Source organism: Python bivittatus, unplaced genomic scaffold, assembly GCF_059951505.1.
Source record: "Python bivittatus isolate LINGU-HERP-01145 unplaced genomic scaffold, Pbiv_v1 ctg000850_np1212, whole genome shotgun sequence".
In the NCBI taxonomy this organism is placed as follows: Eukaryota; Metazoa; Chordata; class Lepidosauria; order Squamata; family Pythonidae; genus Python; species Python bivittatus.
Window position 1 is genome coordinate 16,671,665 of NW_028277112.1, and position 9,710 is coordinate 16,681,374.

Here is a 9,710-nt window from a genome sequence, read left to right on the forward strand (position 1 = left end):
AAATCTAGATTTGAAGCACAGGATAATGATTCTTGCATTAACGTTCTTGGAAGCGTTATACAAGGATACTGAGAAAATAAAGACCACTACTACCTGATACAGTGCCAGTCCATATCAGGGACTGCCTTACAGAAAATGATTTTGTCTGTTCCATAAGGTCATGCAGAGAGGGTCTGCTTACAGTCCTGTCTGTCTGAGAAGTTAGGGGAGTGTGGCCCAGAAGGCAAGTGTTCTCATTAGTGGTCCCACATTGTGGAATATACTGACCCAAGAAGTATTTATTTATTTAGTAAATTTATCAGCCACCCATCTCATGTACATGACTCTGGGTGGCTTACAATTAAAACAGAATAAAAACAGTAAAAAACAACAAAAGTTAAAAACAACAAAAATAGCAGCTGAGAGATTCACAAACACTCAAGCCATGACATGGGCTCACCCATGCTATCAGGGCCCCAGGCTCAATGGCAAAGCCAGGTTTTTAGTGCCTTGAGAAAGGTCAACAGGGTCAGGGGAAGTCTAATTTCTGGGGGGATGGTGTTCCAGAGGGTGGGCACCGTGGCAGAAAAGGCTGTCCTCCTGGGTCTTGAGAGAGAGACTCTCTCGCAAACAGGACCCAGAGCAAGACTCTCCTGCCAGATCTAACAGGATGGGTAGACCCCACTAGGGAGAGATAGTCCCATAAGTAACCTTGGCCCCTCGCTCAGTCCCATAAGTATGCTTGGACCTTCACTCCTGGCATACCAAAAGGCATCGGAGCCTCTTCTTTTTCAACATTCAATCATTAATCCAATAGTGACTAGGCAACTATTTAGGGGTTTTGGGGAAGTGGGAATTATGTTTTGGGAATGTTTAGATTTTATGTTGATTTTTTTATTATTATTTTTGTAAACTGCCCAGAATGTAAATGAGTGGACAAAATAAGAAACTTGTAAATAAATTAATAATATTAATATCTACAGCATTGGCATAACATGAAAAAGCATGAGAAGACTGCCTTAGGAAGCCTCACTAAGTCCCCACTTACAGTTAACTACATAGCACAATCATTCCTGAGGGACACAGTGGCGCAGTGGCTTAATGACCCTGGAAGTTGCCAGCCAGAAACGGTCGACACTTCAGTGGTTCGAGCCCAGCTCCGTGCGGCAGAGTGAGCTCCTGTCTCATCCCTAGCTTCTGCCAACCCAGCAGCTCGAAAGCATCCGCGAGTAGATAAATGGGTACTCTCACCCTGGTGGGAGGAAAAAGTGCTGGCGGCGCCCTGTACGGGAGATGGGAAAAGTTGCCGGTAACGTGGAAGTCGTGTACGTCTGAAAAAAACTCCAAGCAACAGAAACCTCGCCTTCCTGCATCTGCCAGCTGGGGTCCACCCTAGGAAGGAGGCAAGGGCAAACCACTTCTGAAACACCTTGCCATGAAAACTGCAAGGACTCGTCCAGGCAGTCACTGCAGAATCGGTCACAATTGAGTGCGTATTAAAAAAAAAATCATTCCTAAATAACAGCAATTTACCCTCTTATCTCTACAATGTGGCCATCATCGTGTCCCTAGCCTGCACAAGAGACAGCTTAAATCATTCTTAGCTGTACTAATGTTAAAATAATGCTCCCCCCTTTATTCCAATACTATCTGATGACAGACTCAAGATGAGTAAGATAAATTTGGGAGATCAGCATTTAACATGATCAGAAAAGTATGTATTGGGTGTTTCAGGCTGATTAAATCACATCTCCTCCCTTCTGGTCCCTGGCCAGCCTTTTCTGCCACCATTATGTTATTCATTCCCTAAAGAGCTCGCCTTTCAACCATTGCCTCACTTTCTTGCCTTGCAAAGAAAACTATCTGAATTTGTGCTTATTGTCATCAGACACTGAACTCAGTCTAAAAAAGACTTCACATTACTTTTGAACAGATACTTACAAAGAAGCATCACAATGCAGTGATGGTGGCTGAGTGGATTTGCAATATAGCATTAGACCACCAGATGGAATTGTGAGTACTTTCTCTTTTTCCCTTGCCAATTCTGCTGCAATATACAACTGTGAAAAAATAGGATCAAGATATTTTTAATAAGGACACACTGCAAGTGACTCTGTTCCCTTTGCGATTCCTATTTGGCTTTTGAAAACACTCTGTTAAAATTGTATTATGACAGAATGTGTGGAAGGGATAGGAGAGGGGAACATAAAGGTGCAGAGATGCCTGGCAGTGTCCTAGTGTCCAGTTCACCCTGTTCCTGCCACAGTGCATGGTTTTAATGCCAGCTGTTGTCATGTTGAAGAGTGGGAGGGAGGCAGGAAAGTCAGAAGCCTCAACAAGTTGCTATGCTTATCATGCACTGCACACATGCAATCAGAACAACAGTGTTTGGCAGAGATGCAGAACAGATGTGACAGAGGCAGGAAAGGGATTGGCGGTGGAGACCAAAAATGTTATATCGGTAGTTTTCTGCCAATCAAGGAGGGGCAAATAGCACTTTGATTCAGCAGTGGGAAAAGGACACAGAAACCATTAATTACCCTTAAACCTGTGGATAAAAGGTAAGTGAATGTCATACAAGTTGGAATATACAAATAAGGGGATAAAGTAGGGGATTAATCTTTTTTATCTTTTGAAGCATCCACAAAAGATATTGCATACATCACTGGGATTTTAGTACAAGAGGCACTAGTACTAGGGTATAGCAAAGAAGACACTTTTCATGTTCATATCAGTAAAACACTAAGCATTCCACTATTTCACTTTCTGTTCAAAGTACCTAAACCAGATACAGCATCTTAAGTTCACTGCATTGTTTCTAACACCAATTCAATTCTAGAACTATTAGACACATTTTTGAATCACTGTTTATAATCAAGAGTAAGAGATGCTCCCACTTACATAAAAATAGAAAATATTTTATTGACATAAAGATAGAAAATATTCAAGTAGCATATATTCCAATGTAAAATCACTATATGCATTTATTCTGCATAAAATGACAAGGATAAATTAAATTTTCTATTTCACAGACACTTGCAATCTCTGCCAAAATATTTTTTGTTAAACATGTCAGATATTGTCATGAGAAGGAACTATTTCAGACTGGAGAATCAGTTTTAATTTCAGATAAAAAAGATTACCAAGGGTTCTGCAATAGAACCTTCAGCTGTTAATATATTTATAGCAAACTTAGGAGTCACTATATTTTACATGTAAATAAAAAAAAACTATTTTATAACAATATGGATTTTTGTGGGTATTACATTAACATTTTAATGGTTTTTAAGAGGTTTCCAATTATTCTAGAAAGCTATAGAGTGAACTATCAAGTGAACAGATATATCCTAGTTCAAATCGACATGGAGGTGGCAAGGAAGAATAGAACAGTAGTTGAAAATTATTCTGTGCTTATTGATAAGAATGTATTCCTTATTTTTAATAGTTTCTACTCCGATTTTATTAAATATTATCTTCTATATGGGCAGTTTTTATATCTGCAAGTAAATAAATAATATGTATCAATATGATGCCCAATATCATATAGTACAGTTATTCCATATAATTCCTACATTGGGATTTCTACCAAGAATTATTCAATAAAAGCAGTTTCATCAATTAAAAAAAATAAAAATGTATCCCATATGCATCCCAATAAAGAAGATAAATGGATATTTTTAATTGATTCAACATAGCTCCAAATTTGTAATATATGTATATACATACATAGATATAGATACACACATATACATGGATAATCTTAAATACCATATGTTTTGTTTTAGAGTTCACTGACATTAAGGACAAATCAATCCATGCTGAATTTCTCACCTGAAATCAAGTTAGAATGAGTAATTTCACAGGCTACTATAAGCATGGCCATTATTCCATTAATATCCTGGACACCAAGGTTATCATTAATAATATAAATAATATAACCTATATATTGTCCAACTGCAATGTATTTATGACATTTACATGTTTACTTGTCCTTACAATGAAATATGCATTAGCAAAATGACTAGAATGCTCAAGAAATAGATTTAATGTCAATGAATGGATGCACTTTGGGTAACCTATTTTATACAACAAAAAGAATTCTAAGAGTGTTTGTCAGTCACCATTTTGGAGGTGGTTGAATTCCAATGTTTTCTTTAAGTTGATTTGGATAGAGTTCTGCCATACAGGAAGCTATTTAGATTTATAAATTTCATTCATGCCAAACAAGTGTCTAAGAAAGACAAGCACAGACAGCATGCTGTGAGTGTACAAAGTTTTAATCTATTGTCTGGAATTTGAGTAAGGAAGAGACTATGCCAAGAGAAGAGTGAGTTTTTGTGCTGTTGTAGGTTTCTTAACTAAATGTATGAAAGGAACTTATAAACTGAAGTTTAAAAGACTGTGCTATTTTTATAGGACAGATATGACAACACTTTTTTTAGGCCCAGCTGTGAGATCAATTAGGCATATTGTAACTAAGTTATTATATTTTTATGGTTTATTGTTTGTATAAAATATGGGAATTATCATTTATGCTTTCATTTAAAGATTTATTTCTGAAGAAGTACCCAAAATAAACCTTGAAGCCGAGCAGTTTGTAAAACAGGCTAGAAGATCAGCAAGGGTTTTTTGGGGGGCGGGGGGGGAGGTTATCAGCAATGCAAAGAAGTTTACTGTTGTCATTTATAGTCAGGGGGTTTTCTCCTTCATATTTGCAAAGGGCATTGTTCAGAGAAGATGGTATATGTATTATTGTTTGTTTGTTTCCTACATTTTTATACCATCACAGTCTCTGAAGATTTAAGGTGAGTTACAATATAGAGAAACAAAACAATAATGAAAATAATATATCAAAATAGTTATTACTAGGTTCCCTAACTAATAATAATCTTAACCATTAAAAGCTCTTTTAATGAACTGCCTACTGGTAACCAATGAGAGTCTGCAATATTAGTGTTCTTTATGTACAGTATCTCCTACCTGCTTAAGAGTCCAGCTGCTACAGTTTATATCAGCTGCAGTAGTCTTCAAAGACAGCCAATGCACTCAACTGTCTATGGAGATCTTTAATGGATTTACCATCTAGGGACATCTTTAATGCACCTCCTGGTTTTGCTGCCATCGCTGAACTTTTTCCTGATTTGAATATTCTTATTTAAACTTATCCCTGTCATAGGGAGTGCAATCTGTTAAGTTTGTTTTGGTTCTAGGTCAGAGCTGAGTCCAAACTGATCTTAATAAGCACAGTCACTTCACCTCTTTGTCAATGCCTCGACCTACATGAATACCACAGCTAATGAAGATCATGGTAATCTATATGCTGACTAAATTTGCCAGTCAACTAACAAGATCAATGTGTTGGTAAATGGAGTGCATGGTAAAATTAAAAATACAGAAGTAATTCTTGATCCTGGGATTATATTTTTATAAGTTTGGGTTACTGACTTAAATAAAAAAGATCATAATTTTAAATACTGACTTGTACTTTCAAAAATGTCTTCTTCATCTGTGGACCCTGACAACAATCATTCACCTTGCCTTCACTAGGAAAAGCCACAACTTTGTATCTTTCTTTGGATTGTCTCTTGGGTGTGTAATCATATGCCCTTGGGAATATTCCTTATAGCTGCAGTTCATATAAAATGCAACCAATTAATCACATTATTTAATTCTTTCCCTAAGGTTCCTTGTCTCCATGTTTATTATTTATTTTGCCATTGTCAAGATCTAAAGGAAATTTCTATATACATGCATACTTGTCATGCTGTTTCCTTTGGGGGCAAACAACATTCAGCAGAGCACAGAAAAGGAGTAAGAAATAGTAAGCCAAATAAATTGAAGGACAAGAAGAAAAGGAAATATAATTAGAATTGGTTTACAACAACATCATTCATTATATGTCCTTATACCTTTCTACACTTGTGAATCTTCCTTGCTTTCAGCACATCCACATATCATTCATACTCTTTCTTTCTTTCTTTCTTCTTTCTTTCTTTCTTTCTTTCTTTCTTTCTTTCTTTCTTTCTTTCTTTCTTTCTTTCTTTCTTTCTTTCTTTCTACTTCTCACCTGTATGTTTTTGAGGATCTCATCAACTCTACCCCATAATCCTTTTCACTCTTCCTCTTCCTCTCAATCTAGTCTTCTTTCAGAAAACATTCATTTCTGACAACAAATGCATAACATGTCCCACCCCACCTCTGACATCACCACAAACATACTTTAGACATTTATCCATAAATACATTAAACAAAACAGTATCACAGATCCTTATGTTAATCCCTGTACAACGTTGTCATTCATTAAGCAGTCCATTTATTCCCACACACACTTTACTTCCATTGTATACCACTTTTATAGCATCCCGCAACCAATGAACATCACATCTATGAAAACATTCCATAATGTCAGTCAATGCACTTTCTCATATTCACATATTTCTCAATGATTGCTGCAAAGCAAGAATCTGTTCAGCACTCCCCCTGCCCAACATTAAGTCACATTATATTTCTCAAATATTGTTCATTGTCATTTCTGGTATCATTCTGATCAGAAATCTGCCAAATTGTATTTCCAGATACACTTAGTAGACTAATCCCTCAGCAGATTTTGTGTTCACTCTTGCTACCTTTTCCTTCCTCTAACAGCATTCTTCCAATTCTAAGGCACAGAGCTGTCTTCATATACAAGTTAAAGTTATCACACAGCCACTCCATAAGCAAACACTATCCATCTTAACATTCCTCTAGTTACATCATCTACACCTACATCCTTACAATTTTTCAACATTATCATAGCATTTATGATTTTCTTTTCATCAATTTTTTCTTGAATACAAACATTTATAGCACTCGTTTCAATTCTCTTCAACATATCACTTTCATTGCTACATAAATCTCTGAAATGCTCTTTCCAGCATTTCTTCACTTTGGTTTCATCTCACATCATTTTGCCACTTCTATTTTTAATTCCTTTCACTATTTAGCCCTTTTCGTACACTTCCAAAACAATGTTTTATATCCATCAAGATCACACTTTCTCTGCCTCTTTTAATCTTAATTGTTCCTTGTCTCTGTGATTATTCTCTTTGCAACTATCTCCTAACAGGTAAAGGCTTCATTGGCAACAGAAGCTGCCATTGTCAGGTTCAGCCAGCACGGCACGGCCAACGCCAATGTTCAGTTTCACCGCCCCTAGTCAATTTCACCACTGCAGGCGCAGGCAGCAGAAAAGAGGAAGTTGGGCAAACCGCAAGTTAATTGCCGGCAGGTGGAGGCAATTGACTCAGGGCAGGAGCGGATACTTTGTAACAAAGCCGGCTTCCCCCGAGCGCCCCAAGCAATGCAAACCACAGCGGCTCAGACGCATAGCAATCGGCGAGCAATTAAGGAGCCCCGGCTTAGCCTGCAGAAGAAAAGCCCAACAAACTCAACAACCCCACAAACAAAGGATAGTAATCAGGGAGGCAAAGAAACACAGCTGAATCTGCCATTTGGGTAAGGGGAGAATACCGTGGGCAAACCAGTAACCCAGGCAATGGGGAGAAGGGTGAGAAAAAGGGGGGTAACCCCAGGTCAAGGAGGGAACCCTATAAAACCACTGTATGTAACCATGCCAAGTCAACCCTGGCTTTGCTTGTAATCACCTGCATTACACCTGAGTAAACTTTTTTGACTGAAGTTTCGCAAGAGTTTCATTTGGCGCTGAATGTGGTAACTCTTACATCCATTTGGTTTAAAAACCAGTTTGCTGTAGAAAAAGAAACTGTTCCTTTTAACTTTTTTTCCTAATTAAAAAAGGAATTATGGGATTTTTTTCAGTTTGATTTCTTAACCATTCTTCCTTTGTTTATTCCCAGAATGAAAATAACCAAAATGTTATGTTGTATATTATTATTTTATGCTGTATTGATTTTATTTCAGCTAGTTTTTGATTCTTTATAAACATACTCAGTTTTTTTTTTTTAATTATACTCAACAGCATACTATATGAACATTTCTGGTTGCTATGCTAAGTTAGCATAGTTAAGAGTTAAGGGTGGGGGTGAAATGGATGTTCTATGTTTTTAGTGTGAAATGGGATATTTAGGGTACAATGAGAACTATAATTCCCTGATTAACTATTTGCTAAATATGAAAGAGATTGTTTATTTGTTTTAAGTAAGTGATTCTAGGGTTAAATATGTTTATGAATGATAAGTCTGATCGGTGACAATCTAATAAATGCCAAATGCAAAAGTCCACCACAAGACTGTATCCCACTCAGTAGTGTATTCTTGTGATATCAAAGTTACCAAATGCACGTTCACAAAGTTGCAACCCTGAAAGAAATAATTGCTCCTTGTTTCTTCAACTTTATCCTTCTTATCTTTGCAATTTGTGGTTTGAATTTTAAGTTCTTGACTGCACTGCTGTATTGACATGCCAGTTACTTCTTTGCATTCTGTAAAGGTTTGTGACTAATTTGACTAGATTTCTGTGCATGAACAGAATTCCCCAGTTGATCTAAGAGATCTTACTATATTTAATCTGCTGATCCAAGAAATGTTTCACTTCATTCTATATATGCTTTCTATTCCTCTTCTGCTGTGGGCTAAGGAAACAAGCAGGTATAGATACTTTATCAATTTGGACTGAGGAAAAACACTGGAAACACTTAGAAAGTATAAAGAGAGAACAATATTGATACACTTCAATATTTACTGAGTGAAATGTAAGTGAATCCCCGAACTCTAACCCTTGGAAAGTTAATGCATTCATAATATGGACATCACATTTCATAGCACTTATCCTAACCCAACATTTTCCAGCTCCATTCAGACCATTATCTTTTCAATTTTGAGAAGTATAACTTATCACTTAGTCAGAATCCCAGAATAATCTCTGCCTATTGGATCAGTTGAAGTCATTTATTCCACAGCAAGGACTGAAATCTCCAACCAAGATAATTTCACCTAGGTGGGCTCTGGAATGGGAAAGAAAGGTCAAATATAGCTGAGTAATAACCTATTGTATACCAAGATCTATCCTACTTCCCAATGTGTTTTAAGGGTGCTTCTACCAAATCAGATCAATTAAGCAATACAAAATTGTTCCTCTGTATACAGTAAAGGAAGGCTTGATTAATCTAAATGTTTGACTAAGTATTTATACTGACAAGCACAGCCTAAAGGGAAGTCTAAAAGCACTGATCCCTTCAATCTCATATCATCAAAAGGTGGAAATATTGTGGAAGTGTAGAAGTGCTTAATTTTATCATTTGCTCCACATGGCTTTAGTTCTTTGTCACAAGACCAATCTAATTCAAAACCTCTGGTGGCACTACACGTCATTTCCACAACATTATTTTCAGCAAGAATAGCTGGAAACATTAATGAATTTATCCTTTTGCTCATTCCTCAATCTGCAATAATAAACTCTACCATCATCATTCTTTATGAACATTTTTTTTTGCTTTGTGTAAAAAACTTTCAACCTGTTTGTCTGAAACTTGTGATTTCTATTTTCAACTCTTCTGTCAGGTTCAGCCCAAGAACAACAGCGACACAGTCCAGACCAGTTAAGCTCCTTTATTAACTTACACCTAATAGACAGAATCTCACCAGACTAAATCTACACCACAACGTTACTATAACCATGAGGCCTGAGGGAGGGGCCAATTTCATTCTCTTGGCTTTCCCACACTCCAGCTGGGGACCGGGGAGATGCTTCCTCTGGAATATCTCTCTCCCTTC